This window comes from Heterocephalus glaber, unplaced genomic scaffold (genome assembly GCF_053883595.1).
Source record: "Heterocephalus glaber isolate CG9 unplaced genomic scaffold, H.glaber_assembly_v1.0 deba00001608, whole genome shotgun sequence".
NCBI classification, from domain to species: domain Eukaryota; kingdom Metazoa; phylum Chordata; class Mammalia; order Rodentia; family Bathyergidae; genus Heterocephalus; species Heterocephalus glaber.
The window spans coordinates 15,462,224-15,476,405 of NW_028258379.1; the positions used below are offsets into that span (position 1 = coordinate 15,462,224).

General features: G+C 41.9%; 1 pseudogene across 1 annotated transcript; it reads right to left on the minus strand.

Annotated features, from left to right (window-relative positions):
- Nucleotides 1–4,043: 4,043 nt before the first annotated feature.
- LOC147822766 (phosphoglycerate mutase 1 pseudogene) lies at nt 4,044–14,168 on the minus strand (annotated as a pseudogene). Its single transcript, XR_015444978.1, has one exon. The product of XR_015444978.1 is annotated as a phosphoglycerate mutase 1 pseudogene (transcript).
- Between the last annotated feature and the right edge of the window lie 14 nt (nt 14,169–14,182).

Below are 14,182 nucleotides of genomic sequence, written 5' to 3' on the forward strand. Positions count from 1 at the left end.
GTCCTTGTGCTTGCACAGCAAGTGGCAAAACCACTGAGCTAAACCCCCGGCCCATACATCATGTTTTTTATATCCTAGGAAATTCTTGCCTACCCTAAATTCATAAACATTTTTCCTTATAATTTCTTCTTAAAGTTTTATACTTTTAGGCTTTCATATTTGGGTTCATAGATCCTTTCAAGTTTTTTTTATGTATGGAAATAAAGGGGTGAGGTTAACTTTTATATACGGATACCAGGTGTTCTAGTGCCATTTGCTGAAAACACTATCTTTTCCTCTGCTCTTGAATTGAGTTTATGTCCTATAAAATGTTAATGTTAAATAATCTTTCAAAACTCAGTGGACCATATATGTGTGGTTCTATTTCTAGATTCTCTGTTTTATTCCAATGATCTATATGTCTTTCCTTACACGAACATTGCCTTAATTACTGTAGCTTTAGAGGAAGTCTTAAAATTAGGTACTAAATGTCTTCCAACACCATTTTTTTTCCTTTTTCCTTTTTTTTTTTTATTAAATTCTTTTATTGGTACATTGTAGGTATACAACACAATTACATTTCTCATTGGGAATTGTATCTTTACATAATTCATCTTGGTTCTTATTTTTTCCCCATTCCTAGACCTCCCTTCACGCCCTCCACCCTTCCCTATTTGCAAAGACTTTATTTCCATTTTTTCCATTTCTCAGCATTTTTCCTTTCCCTTCTTTCCTTTCCCCTGGCCCTCCCACTACCCCTACCCCTTTGGACCTTTTCTTCCTATTTTACATTATCAATTATTCATTCTAATCATTGGTACATTTTAGGTATACAACATAATGACATTCATCATTGGAAATTTGCACCTTTACATGGTCTCTCTTGGTTCTTATTTTTCACCCTTGCCCAGCCCTCCCTTCAACCCCTCCAGTCCTCCCTATTTACAAAGATTTTGTTCCTATTTTTCCATTTTCTCAGATTAATCCTATTCCCCTCTATCCTTTCCTCTAGCCCTCTCACTTCCTTCCCCTTTGCCCCTTTTCTTCCTATTTCACATTACCTATTATACATTTAGTCCTTATATATACTTTCAGTTTCTCACACCAGAGAAACTATTCAGAATTTATTCATGTGTGTCCTATTTATTTCACTTAAGAGTATTGCCTCAGTGTGCATCCAGTTAGCTATAAATGTCTCTAATTTCTCATTTTTTATGGCTGAATAGTACTCCATTTTATTTTAAAAAAACCACATTTTCTTTATCCAGTCTCCAGTTGATGGGCATTTGGGCTGTTTCCATGGTTTAGCTATTACAAACTGTGCTGCTATGAACATGGGCGCACATATATCACTATGGTATGATTCTTTTAATTCTTTGGGGAAGATCCCCAGCAGTGGAATACTGGGGTCAAATGGGACTTCCAGTCCTAGTACTTTGAGGTATCTCCATACTGATTTCCACAGTGGTTGCACCAGTCTACACTCCCACCAGCAGTGGAGCAGGGTTTCTCTTTCCCCACAGCCCCGCCAGCATTTGTTATTGGTTGATTTCATGATAGCAGCCATTCTTTCTGGAGTGAAGTGGAATCTCAGGGTTGTTTTCATTTGTATCTCTCAAATGACCAGTGATGTTGAACATTTTTTCATGTATTTATTTGCTATTTCTACTTCTTTGTCTGAGAAATCTCTGGTCATTTCAGGTGCCCATTTTCAGATTGGGTCTTTAAATTTGGGAGGTCTGATCTTTTTAAGTTCTTTATAGGTTCGAGATAGTAGACCTTTGTCTGAGGAAGAGCAGGTGAAGATTTTTTCCCACATTGTGGGTTGTCTCTTCACACTGCTGGTGGTTTCTCTTGCTGTGCAGAAGCCTTTTAATAAGAAGAGATCCCACTTGTTGATTGTTTGTGCTAGTTCATGGGCAACTGAGGTTTTGTTCATAAAATCTTTTCCTACACCGATGTCTTCAAGGGTTCCACCTAACCTCTGTTCCAACTGGTTCAGAGTTTCTATTTTAATATTTAGATCTTTAATCCATTTTGATTTTAGTTTAGTGCATGGTGAGAGATATAGGTCTAGTTTTAATCTTTGGCAAGTTGAAACCCAATTTTTCCAGCACCATTTATTAAAGAGGCTATCTTTCCTCCAGTGAGGGTGTTTGGCTCCTTTATCAAAGATGAGATGGCTGAGTGTGTCTGGCGTTGTTTCTGCATCTTCTAATCTGTTCCACTGGTCCTCAAGTCTGTTTCTTTGCCAGTACCATGCTGTTTTTATCACAGTAGCTTTGTAGTAGAGTTGCAGGTTGGGGATTGTGATACCCCCTGCCATGTCTCTGCTACCTAGAATTGCTTTTGCTATTCTGGGTCTCTTCTTATTCCAAATGAATTTTTGGATTGTTTTCTCGAGGTCTATGAAGTATGCTGCTGGGATGTCCATTGGAATTGCATTAAATCTATATAGCAGTTTTGGAAGTATGGCCATTTTCACTATCTTAATCCTTTCTACCCAGGAGCAGGGGATGTCTGTCCATTTTCTGATATCATCTTCAATCTCTCTTTTCAGAGTGCCATAGTTTTCAGAGTAGAGGTCTTTGATTTCTTTCATTAGGATGATTCCTAGGTATTTCAGTGTTTTGGATGCTATTGTGAAAGGAAGTATTTGCCCTATTTCTCTCTCAGTGAGTCTGTCATTAGTGTAGAGGAAAGCTATTGATTTTTGTGTGTTAATCTTGTAACCAGCTACCTGACTGAATTTGGTTATTAAGTCTAGAAGACTTTTGGTGGAGTTCTTGGGGTCTTCTATATAGAGTATCACGTCATCTGCAAATAATGACAATTTGACTTCTTCATTTCCTATCTTTATTCCTTTTATTTCTTTCTCTTGTCTAATTGCCATGGCTAATGTTTCCAGAACTATATTGAACAAGAGTGGTGATAGTGGACATCCTTGTCTTGTTCCTGATTTTAGTGTGAAGGATTTCAGTTTTTGACCATTTAGTATGATGGTCATTGGCTGTTGGTTTTTCATAGATGGGTTCTATCAGTTTGAGGTAGAGACCATCTATTCCAATTTTTTGTAGGGTTTTTATGATAAATGCATGTTGGATTTTGTCAAATGCTTTTTCTGCATCTATGGAGATAATCATATGGTTTTTGTCCTTGGCTCTATTGATATAGTGTATTACATTGATTGATTTTCATATATTGAACCATCCCTGCATCCCTGTGATGAATCCCACTTGATCAGGTTGTATAATCTTCTTGAAGATCTTCTGCATTCTGTTTGCCATTATCTTATTAAGGATTTTTGCATGTATGTTCATTAGTGAGATTGGCCTATAGTTCTCTTTTTCGGTTGGGTCTTTCTCTGCTTTGAGGATCAAGGTGATGCTTGCTTCCAGGAATGAATTTGGAAGTATTGCTTCCCTTTCAATTTCATTGAAGAGTTTAAACAGTAGTGGCAGCAGTTCCTCTTTAAATGTCTTGTAGAATTCAGCAGTGAAGCCATCAGGGCCCGGGCTTTTCTTAGTTGATAAGTTTTAATTACATTTTCAATTTCATTGGTTGATATTGGGTTGTTCAGAATTTTTAGGTCTTCTTCGTTCAACTTTGGTAATTCATATGTATCTAGGAATCTGTCCATTTCTTCTGTGTTGTCCATCTTATTGGCATATAGGTTCTGGAAGTAGGTATTGATGATCATCTGGATTTCTGCTGGGTCTGTTGTAATTTCACCCTTTTCATTCCTAATTGCATGGATTTGGGCCTTTTCTTTCCTTTTTCTGAAAAGGTCCACTAAAGGTTTGTCAATTTTGTTGATTCTTTGGAAGAACCAACTCTTGGCTTCACTGATTTTTTTGTATCGTTCTCTTAGTCTCCATTGCATTGACTTCTCCTCTGATCTTTATAATTTCCTCCCTTGTATGAGCTTTGGGGTTGTCCTGCTCTTCTTTTTCTAGAAGCTTGAGGTTCAGCAGCAGGTTGTTTAATTGGGCTCGTTCTGTTTTCCTAATATGTGTATTCACTGCTATGAATTTCCCTCGTAAGACTGCTTTCATTGTGTCCCATAGATTCCGATATGTTGTATTGTCATTGTCATTTAATTGAAGGAACTGTCTGATTTCTTCTTTAATTTCCTCTGTGATCCATTGGTTATTCAGAAGTGTGTTGTTCAATTTCCACATGTGTATGAAATTTTTTGAGTTTCTTTTGCTATGGATCTCCAATTTCATCACATTATGGTCTGATAATATACAGGGGATAACTTCAATTTCTATGCACTTACTTCAACATGTTCTATGTGTGAGTATGTGGTCTATTTTGGAGAATGACCCATGTGCAGCTGAGAAGAATGTGTATTCTGATTTTGTGGGGTGGAGCACTCTGTAAACATCTGTTAAGTTCATTTGTTCAAGAGTTCGATTGAGTTCTAGTATTTCATTACTTATTTTTTGTCTAGTTGATCTATCTATTTGTGACAGTGGGGTGTTGAGGTCCCCCACTACAATTGTATTAGTGCATATATGACTTTTTATGTCCATTAGTATTTGTTTCATATAGTTGGGTGCACTAGTGTTTGGTGCATAGATATTTATGATTGTCATCTCTTCCTCTTGGATTCTTCCCTTTACAAGGATGTAGTGTCCTTCTTCATCTCTCTTAATCAGTGTTGGTTTGAAATCTACTTGATCTGCAAAGAGGATAGCTACTCCTGCTTTTTTTCGGGTTCCTGTCACATGGAGTATTGTTTTCCACCCTTTAACTTTCAGTCTATGAGTTTCCTTTTGAATTGTGTTTCTTGTATGCAGCATATTGTTGGATTTTGCTCTTGACCCATTCTGCCAGTCTATTTTTTTTGATTGGTGAATTGAGACCATTAACATTGATGGTTATAACTGATACATATTGACTTGTCATTGTCATGACTTTTTCTTTTTGTTGGGTTCTTCCCCTTTACATTTAATTTCTTGTCATGCCAGATGGGTTCATTCTGCTTTGCTTCCTGGAGTTGTGATCCTCAATGTCTGTTCCTAGGATATTGTGTAAAATTCTTTGGAGTGCTGGTTTGGTATTCACGAAGTTCCTAAGGTGCTCTTTGTCATGAAAGTATCTTATTTCTCCATCCATTTTGAAAGATTGTTTTGCAGGGTACATCAATCTGGGTTGGAGGCTGTTTTCTTTTAGGGCTTGGAATACATCACTCCAAGCTCTTCTTGCCTTGATGGTTTGTGTTGAGAAGTCTGCTGTGATTCTGATGGGCTTTCCTTTGTATGTGATTTGTTTCTTTTCTCTGACTGCTTGGAGAACTTTGTTCTTCTGCTGTGTTTCTGGAATCTTAACAATTATATGCCTATGTGTAGATTTTTTTTGATCAAGGCTATTTGGAGTCCTATATGCCTCACTTATCTGTATGTCAAGTTCTTTTCCCCTGCTTGGGAAGTTTTCTGCCATTATTTCTGTGAAGAGTTTTTTGTGTCATCTGCACTCTCTCCTGTTTCTTTATTGAGCCCAATCAGTCTTATGTTATTCTTCTTTGCATCATCTAGCACCTGCTGGATTGCTTTCTCATGTTCCCTTATAATTTTGAAGCAATTTTTCTTTTCCTGGTCACTAATTGTAATCTTATCTTCTATATCTGAAATTCTGTCCTCACATTGGCTGATTCTGCTTTGTAGACTTTCAATGGAGTTTTTCATGTCCTGGAAATCTATTTGCATCTGTTTTATGGATTCCATTTGTTTCTTATGTTGGGATTCCATCATGTTCCTGAGGTCCTCTCTAGATTTATTAATTATGTCTTGCACTAGGGGCACAATTTCTCCTGTTATCTGAGAAATTATTTCTGATTTCATTTTTTCCAGATCCCCTTTTGTTGCCAGTTGAGTGGGTCCAGGTGGTTGAGTATCAGAGTGTTCCATCTCATTTCCCTTTGGGGTTGCTGTAGGTGATCTGGAAGTCTGGTTTTGAGACTTATTTACATGTTTTCTCATTTCGACTGGTGTGGGGGGCTGTTAGCGCCTGCACGGATTACCTCCTCTGAGCTGGGAGAGGTGGGACATGGGGCAGGAGCAGGGGTAGGGATGGTGACCCAAAAGCCCTTTCCTGTGGGCTGGGAGCAACGGGAGGGATGGTGACCGGGAAGCCCCTTCCTCTGGACCAGGAGCAGTGGGACAGTGGCTCAGAAGCCCCTACCTCTGGGCCGGGAGCAGCGGGACTCAGTACCTTGGTCTGGTGGTCTGGTGTCCTCTGTGTCTTTGTAGTGTGGAACCAGGTGGCTGCCTGTCTGCAGCGGGGTGATTTCGGCGTCTTCCGCGTGACTGGGAACCTCGGTAGGGTGTGGGCAGACCTGCCTGTCTGCAGCGGGGTGATTCCGGTTTGGAGAAGTTAAGGTCAATGAGCACTGATGGAAAGCTACATAATCTCTTCTTTCAGTTCTTAAAATTTATCCTTGAATTACATCAGCTATTTGTCCAAATTATGTGGTTTTGGTCTTCGGTGGAGATGCTTTTAATAAATTCTCCTTTGTTAAGAAGCAACCAGCCTGCATCGAGGGATGTTTTAAGGCACAATACTGGGAGACTCCTTGTCATATTTATGGTGACAGTATTGTTTTCTTTCTTTTCTTTTCTTTTCTTTCTTTCTTTCTTTCTTTCTTTCTTTCTTTCTTTCTTTCTTTCTTTCTTTTGGTACTGGGGATCGAACTCAGGACTTTGTGTTTGTGAGGCAGGCGGTGGAACCACTGAATTAAATCCTCAGCCCTTGAGAGTATTGTTTTCTTTATGAGGATCAGTGAAAGAAATTTCTCTTAGGTCTTTGTTTCAGGAATAGTTGTGCTTCTCTTAAACACCTGTTTTATGCACACACAAACCATGTAACAGACAATGCCACTTTTTTTCTTCCTTTACCTGCTAGGAAGTTCACGTTCAAATTTGCAGCTATATCTTGAGCAAATCCACAGACCCTCACTACCTGTGTAACTGAAATTTCATTCTTAGCATCTTCATCTTTTTTTCTTCTTTCAGGCTTCCTCTTCTTCATTTACTTATTGGTTTGTTTTCATTATGTTACATGAGGTTTTTTAAAGGCATCTTAAATTATTTCAGAAACAAGGTGATTAAATAAATAAATACAAAGGTAGTGATGAGACACTGGCTTACACGAATCCAGCTCTGAGTGTGGTTGTGTGGCTTTGACCAACAGTCTATTCATAAGTACAGGATATTTGGAAGACTGATGTTAGGAACTCTGGAAGTACCTGCACTATTTATAGTTGCATTTTTAAGCAAATTCTTGAATCTGAGTGGTGAATATGTGCCATTCTAACTGGAAAGGTAATTATCAAATTCCTCAGTAATCCATTTGGCCATAGAATAGAAGTACCTTTACACTCAAGGGAGCAAACAGCTGGCAATTTCTTTCATCTGAGCTGAGCCATTTTCTTTGTAATGTTAATTCCTGAATGTACCCATTCAAAGATCAAAGTCCAAATACTTAAAACCACAGATTTTGCAGATCCTTAGCCAATCTTGGACTAGATTTGCAACCATCAAGTACTAAAGAAAGCAAAGCAAAATGGAACCAGAGCCTTAAAAAAGAGTGTGTCACACATACACACGCACACACATGCACACATATGTATATTTCCTAGTTAGCACTCCAAATTATCCCTTCCTCCTCAACTGGGAAAAGAACAATCCCAGGCTAAAAATGACTTGAGCAGGGTAAAGAAAGTTGTTTGTTTTCTGTCAGTCTAAGCATTCTTTCTAGTAGTCCCTATGTCATCTGCTCCCAAGGGGGAACAGCTGCTTGGTGATCTGGCTACTTATTCGCAGATGGTACAATGTGGGGCACAGCTCAGTGCCAAGGTGGCAGAGCTCAGCAGTGATTTATGGAAGTGATTCAGAGTCTTCCTGGGCCTGCTTTCCTACAGGGAACTGTGGAGAGGATAAAGATTGGGCTTTGCTCTTTTGGGCACTTTTCCCAGTGAATCCTAACAGTCATCTGCTTGAAATCAAGGAAGTCAGTTAGGTTTTTGGAGGGAAGGGGGTGTAGCTCAGCTGTAGAGCACTTGCCTAGTATCTGTGGACCCCTAGGTTGCATCCTCAGTACTGCAAAAAAAAAAAAAAGTCTGATACAAATATTAACAGTACAGAAAATTCAGACAAGAGTTTGAAAAGTCTACTGTATTTTTAAAGAAAAGACTTTGAAAACTCCACAACTTGTATATTTCAAAAGAACTTTTTTCAAGTTTTTTGTACTTTCTGATTTGATATAATACACGTTTGCACATATGTGCCTTAGAAAGCCTCCCTGGGGTGCAATTGCATAGAAGCAACTTCCAATGTTCTATAGCACAGGAGGGTAACTATGGCTGACAGGAATTAATTGTATATTTCAAAGTAGCTAATACAAAGAAATCTGAATGTTCTTAACACTAAGAAATGATAATGTTTGAGATGATGGATATGTCAGTTACTCTGATCTGGTCATCACAAATTGTGTACAAGCATTGAGAAATATCACACTGTACCCCATAAATAGGTATAATTATCACATGTCCTTTAAGATCTTAACACTGTATTAAAATTTTTTAATAAAGAAAAGCTTTTCAGAAATGCATAGTGGTTATCTCTGAGTGATGGAATTCCAGGGAACTGTTTTTCTCTGCTTGTCTCCCTGGTCCGATTTCCCTACAATGGTTACCAGTAACAATGTGGTTGGATGCCAAGTGGAGGTCAGGTTCAGCATATAAAGAAGAAAGCAGAACTCAGTTAAATTACTCTTGAAGATAATTTTTCTATTAAAATAGGATGTACACAGCTTTAGGCATCAAAAAGTTGTTGCCTTGCATCTAAGGCCCAAGATATATAAAAAAATACATAACTGACACATCAGAATCCACTTAATGGTGCCATAAGGTGCCAGGCTTTGTGGGAACTGAGACCAGCTGTGGAAACATCTGCCATCTTTTTGCTGACTTTTACAGTGGAGCTTGTACTACAGAGTGGAATGGCCCAAAGAAACATCTTAACTCTTCAAATTACTTTCTCTCTGTCTTCCTAGGATGTGATGTGAGAACTTGAAGCTGAGTTGCAAGGCAAGGCATTATTTTAAGATAGATCATATGCTGCAGATCAGTAAAATGTAGATCAGTGTTTCCTAGGGTTGAATTTATTTCCACTTGGCAAAGCTTAATACAGCTTTAAGGTATGGGGTGGTAGGAATGGAATGGGTCTGTGTATAAAAGCGATGCCTTTTGGCAGGGCATGAGAATGACTTCCCACATTTGCTTGGAAACTCTGGGCTGCTGCAGCAAAGGTCATCAGAAAGGATAAACCTGTCACTTATCTATTGTCTTCCTTAGGTCCTATCTTCCTATTTAGATCCTGCTCTGGTTAGGAGGGGCAGATGGAGTGGAACCATTTTTATTTATCTCTCTCCCTCACTCTCTCATCTCCAAATAGGCACAGGTTACCCTAAGACTGGTATGCACTAGGAGATGTCTGGAGTCACAGACAGGGGAAGCACTCAACCAACACGTGACACACACTTGCAGAGCACTGAATATGTGTAAGGCAGTGGGGTAAGCATTGAGTTAAGGCCTCCGTCCAAGGACTTTACAGACTCGGAAACATCAGCGTTTCTAAGTGCAAACAGTGGTAAGTTTTCCAAAGGGAAAAGGCAGGATTCTATAAAACTGCCACTGAGACCACTTTTGGAGAGAAGGACACTTTGAAGAGCGGCCATTATGTGGGGTGAGAAGGTATCAGCCAGAACCATAGTATAGAGCGAGTGTTCCAGTGGAAGCACTGGTCTCACCTGCAACCCATGAGACACTCGAATCCCTAAGGAGCAGAGCAAGCCCTTCTTAACTAAAAATAAGCTTGCTGAGCCTTTGAGGGAAATCCTGTCTCTGCACAGGGGAAGCCCCCCCCAAAACAGTTCTGTGGTCCTAGCCCTAGTGCCCCACCCCACAGGATGTGTAGGCCTGGTGGTCCTCAAATGGCAGCTCCAGACCTTTCCTGCTAATTTCACCTCCCCAGAGCGTGTCTCCAGCGAGGCTGGGCTCCCAAGCTGGGCGCCTGCCAGTCAGTCTGGCCAGGCAAGGAACTATTTTGGGAATTTTTACGATGGAACAATATTTTTTGGGTAAACAAATGAAAGCTGTTAAGCAGGGACGCTCACCCCTAGCTCCCGGTTCACCTTTTTCCATGTGGAGGAGTCACAGAGGTAGCACTGTCCGGTGGGAAGAATGCTCCCCTGGGATACCCACTTCTCTCTGTACACCTCATCATTCCTCCCAGGATAAACAGTGACAGAAATTCACTGCCCCTCCCCACACCTGCCTCCCATCTCAGATTCCTTGAAAACAACATCCTTAGAGCAGACTGGGGTGGGGACTGGGCAAGCACCATTAACCCCTTAGGGCCTGAGGCCGGACTCAAATGGTACCTCGGAGGGGACTTAGAGAACATTTGCCACCTCCCTTCCCATCCCCACATCATCACAGGTGAGCAGATCAGGGCCCAGAGTGGGAGTCTTATTGCTCAACTTGGCGTGGTTCATCAGTTGCAAATGAGGTTGGAACCTTACGAGTTTCCTGGCCTAGTTTCTGGTTTTCTTTCTTCAGGCCAATAGCTGCCTACCAACCACACACCCATAGGAAATTATAAATGTGCCCAGTTGCTATGCACTGATTTGCTTTCAGCCTCACCCAGGAGAGGGCTCTCCTGCTGAGGACTGGTCCTGTACCCTGGCCCTGTCCTGACCCAATGGCCCAGCCTCCAGAGGATGGATACTTCCACCTGCCCATGGCACATGCCTCTGACTGGCTGTTGGGCAGCTGCTGCCTCCTGACCAATGGTACCTCTCCTCGGTGCTGTGAGAGCAGCCCATCCAGACCTCATTCCTCCAGCGGTCCTGTCATCTCCCATCACACCCAGTGGCCCTAGGAATCTACAGAGGCCTGGGCCTGATGTTTTCAAACTGGCTATGGCCATCTTTTGGTGTTTGAGCTCAAAGAAAGATAATTAAGGGCCCCAAATGAAGACAGGATTGATGCTACACATTCCCCTTATTGTTGGAGCAAGGAGGCTACTGTAAAAATAGTAATAGTAGCTGCTTCTTTTTGATTCCCCACCGAGCCTCTATAGACATCTCATTTCATATCCACAACAACCTTGCATGGTAGAGATTATTTGTCCTACTTTACAGATGAAGATACTGAAGGCCAGAGGAGTCCAAGGTCACATGGCTAAGGAGTTAGTAGTGGAGTTCTGTCTGGGTTGAATCCTACGGCTCTCCCCATGCAAGCTCTTTCCAGGTGTGGCCAAGAAGGTAGAAGGAACATTTCATGGGTGGAATAAATATAAACTCCAACAGATTAAGTGTTGGGATTGAAAGAAAGGGATAGATAAAATATATTATCTATGTTTGGAGTCTTGGATTAGTCAGGAGTTTTTATGGCTTTTGTTTAGATGTCCCCTCAAATCCTCATGCAGTCATAGGTGTGGCTTGTTCAGAGGTGGCTGCATTTAGAGTGTGTGACCCTGGGATTGACTCCTGGTGCAACACTAGGCTCAAGGGCACTAGGATTAAGGGTGTGGGTGCTGCCTACCCTAAGTAGCCTGGATAAGATAACGGGGCAAAAAGACCAGGTTAAATTCCCTTGCTTGCTTGCTTTTGCTGTCTTCCATCACCATGAATTGTTGCTCCTCTGCCATGTGCCACTCTGCCTTGGAGCCAGCTGATTATAGACTGAAACCTCTACAAACTGTGAGCTAAATTAACCTTTTCACCTTTAACCTTGGGTGTGTTAACTAACACAGGAGTCTGGTTTTTGGATGACAGAAACCCAACTTAAATGGGAAGAAACCTAAAGAGGAGAAACACAACTGTAAAAGGAGGTCGTCCTCATTTGTATCCCAGAGAAGACTGGGGCTGCAGCTGGCTTTAGGAACAGCTAGACTCAAGGCACACTTCTTCTCTTCCTATGCCTTTTGACTTGGCTTAATTCTTTAGGTGGGTTTTCTCCACATTCTGGGATTAGTGTTTGCTGGCAGGCCCAGACTCACATCTTCCTGGCAGAAAAGGGACACTTTTCTTTCATAACTTTGGTGAGGAGATCCTAAGAAGGATTCTAACTGGCTGGCTTAGGTCATCTGACCACTTCAATCATCTGCCCATTTTCAATCTGGCAATCACCATGGCCAGAGAAACGGCAGACTCTGGTCTTGGGAATCATGTGTCACATAGAATGTGCTCGACAGGGCAAAGGAATTGCAATATCTGATGAAGAGGAGAAAGGGGCCTGAGAAGCCAGAAATAACAGATAACCTTGAGGGTTAGGAACTGGAAGAATATGATCAGAGGGACAAATTAAGAGGAAAGGTAATTAAGGATTATAGTACTAATTATAACCATAGCAATAAACAATATTTACTGCTCTTCAGCTTACAAATCCCCTTCACATGCATTTTTCTTTATTACACGTCACTCCTTTATTAAACTGATTTGGAAAAAAGACTTAGTTACAGTTATGCTCAAAATGAGTCCTGGGCCCATGTGGCAGGGCCAAGCCAACTGGAACATAATTCAGAAATCGGACATAGTGAAAGACACATTTGGACATGGTCAAGAGGCATTTTCACCGCTGCCAAAACAAAAGCAGAGGGATCCTAGGATACACAGCAGGATGCACTCCAGCCCCATAGAGGCCAGAGTTTATCCTGCACTAGTGTGAGGAATGGCTCATTTTCTGGTGACCACATGTGGAACTATTCAACCACCACTAGAAACCCCAGAAGGGTTTTTGTTTACTTTTTTTTTTGTAGAAAAATTTAACACATAAACTTAATTCAGGATTAATCCCAACCTTCTGGAGTCAGCTCCTCTAGAGTGAGGGAGGAAATCATTGTTTTTTTAATCACCATGTAGGTTACATTCATCTCCCGCTGGAATGATGAGAGCTCCCTGACAGTGACCAGACTAGAGAGTACAAGGCTGGCTCCTGGGAGCACAATATGGTCTCTGGCCTCTCCTCACTGGTCATGCCTTGGCATGGTTCCTCCTTGTCCCCTACTCAAGCATGTTCTTAATAAACAAAGCAGAAGCTCTAGGAAAAAACAGTTACTACCTCTCAACTCTCCGGGATAAGAAGAGCCTTCCCTGGGCTTGGACTGAGAACTTGTGTCCTAGAGGTACTATTCTGACTAGATTCTATCAAGGGAGGGGTATAGGGGCCAAAATGCTAAAATGAAAATGGGAGCCATAGCTCCCCATCTGCAACTACAATATAAGATGCCTACAGATGTGCTCAGTGTGACAGGTGTGGGGGAGAGGTGCAGAGGAATGGATGGATGGGGGTAGCAGGCTGCTTGCTGGCCTTCACTTCTTGGCCTTGCCCTGGGCAGCCACAGCTTCCATGGCTTTATGGACAGTCTTTTCATCCCCTAGGAACTGCATGGGCTTGGTGGGCTTTAAGGTCTTATCCAACTCGTAGACAATAGGAATACCAGTCAGCAGGTTCAACTCCAAGATAGCTTCTTCAGAGAGACCTCCCAGATGTTTGACTATACCCTGGAAGGCTGTTGCCGTGGGCTCCAGTCAAGACCCATTTCCCTTCCTTGATCTGGGGAACAATTTCTTCATTCCAGAAGGGCAGAGCTCTGGCAATAATGTCTTTCAGACTCTCACAGGAAGGCAGGTGATCTTCAGTGAGGTCTGCATACCTACGATCCTTACTGATGTTACTGTAGAAGGGATGATCAGGCTCCATAGGAGGTGGTGGGACATCATAGGAGCACCTCCAGATCTTTACCTGAGCCTCACCGTGCTTGGCAGCAGTTTCTGCTTTATTAAGGCCAATAAGACCCCCATAGTGCCACTCATTGAGATGATAAGTTCTCACCACTGGCAGCCACATCTGGTCAATGCCATCCAGTACTGTCCAGAGGGTCCGTATTGCTCTTTTCTGCACTGAGGTGAAGCAGATGTCAAATTCATAGCCAGCATCTAGTAGCACCAGCCTGCTGTGCTTCGCCTCCATGTGGCCCCGGGCTCAGGTCGGTGTACCAGCCGCTAAAACTGTTCTCCAGGTTCCAGGCGCTCTTCCCGTGCTGGATCAGCACTAGCTTATGGGCGGCGAAGGTGGTGCCCACTAGAGCTCGCTGAGATTCTGGTGGCAGCCGCCCCTCCAACCCGGCTG